Genomic DNA, 1,633 nt, shown 5'->3' on the forward strand with positions numbered 1-1,633 from the left:
CAGGGCTCCCCGGCACGATCTCCATGTACAGCTACATGTTTAGGGCCGCTCGGGTTAATATATGTCGTCAGAGGCGGCGCCGGCCAATCGCCGGCGGCCGGGGCGGGGCCGGCGGCCCTCCGCAATAAAACTTTTTGATGTTCGCCCTGCTAATTGCCCGGCTCCTCTTTTAGGATTGGCTGCCCCTCCGTATCCATAATGCAATTAAAACAAGGGGGGAAAAATTATCATGGAGGCAGAGGTTAATGCAAGTGTTTAGCAGATGCTTTACTGTAAAATCTTCAAAAAAAAAAAAAAAGCCAACAAACTCATTAAAACTTAAATATCGGATAATCTCAAGCCAGGTACGGTATGGCTCCGAGGACTGTGGTGGCAAAAGTCTATGTAACAGCTAGATAAGCTCCGTGATGGCTTTTACAAAGTGCTTTGTGCCCGTCCGGTAGAGGAACAAATAAAAACAGCTTCAGAGGGCACTTTATCGATTGACCGGTTGTGATAGGCATGCCCCAGAACCGCTCTGGCTTATGCTTTTATTGCTGGTTAATGTACACAAAGAGATCACTAGTAACAAGTTTCCGTGAGGAGGGAGACGAAGTTATTCTGCATTGTCACTGAGCTTGCATTTCAAGTTAAAAAAGACTGGCTCTGGCTTTACGGCCGTTGACTTACCAAACGAGCAGAGAGCTCAGGGTTTGGCCAGGGACGTTATTTTCTTCCAGAATGAATTGCTTTGAAATAATAACAATAAAACCAACTCTAAATGATTCTCTTCCAGCTTGCTGACTGCATGTACGCACCTCGACAAGCATTCCTCCGAATCAGTTATGTTCCTGAAATCAGTTTCATGCTTGTTTAACTAGTCTGATTGGTAAGTAACCGAATATTTTTTACAGCATGTTCAGAGCTTATTTTCTAGCTTTTATTAACAAATATATAAATATTTCTCTGCATTCCTGCTTCTGCAATAAAAAAGACCAGCATCTGTGGAAAGCAGATTTAGTTATCGAAAGGGAATAGTTAAATGTTTGTTTAACAGCCTGGCCGGGAGGAAATCTCCCGTAGATATTTAGGTGTTTTGGTTTGGTAAACTTGAAGACATTACAACAGGAAAATGGATCTCAGGCTGTAATTCACGGATAACTTGGAGGCGAGGCGAATTGTTGTCATCTTCAAATGGAGCCGACAATCACTAAATAGCTGTGAAATATCAAATATCCACCCTATGTGTGTTGGCTGACGGCTAGGCTGATTCGGCGTATATTACAATGCGATCCTACCATATAGGCAGTGTGGAAAACTGTGTCAACAGGAGCTGAGAGGTCATAAATTAAAGAAAGAGAAAGATAGAGATGGAGGAGTCTGCGAAGGAGGTGGCAAGAACGGCAAGTCCAGTCGGTGCAAGAGCTCGGCGCGCCCTCCGGACCGGCTGCACACCGGTGGGGATGCCTCTGGGGCAAGGACGGGGCAAAAAGGCAGCGAAAACGCTCCTCTGCGGGCAGCCAGACCTGCGCCTGGGGACAGAGACGGGCTAGAGCGGAGCGGCGCGGAGCAGAGCAGCGCTGCTCGCCGCGGAAGCCCCGCCGGCTGCGCGGAGCTTGCGCGGAGCTTGCGCGGCTCCCGGGCGCCGCCGCGC

This window comes from Apteryx rowi, unplaced genomic scaffold, assembly GCF_003343035.1.
Source record: "Apteryx rowi isolate R43461 unplaced genomic scaffold, aptRow1 scaffold_419, whole genome shotgun sequence".
NCBI classification, from domain to species: domain Eukaryota; kingdom Metazoa; phylum Chordata; class Aves; order Apterygiformes; family Apterygidae; genus Apteryx; species Apteryx rowi.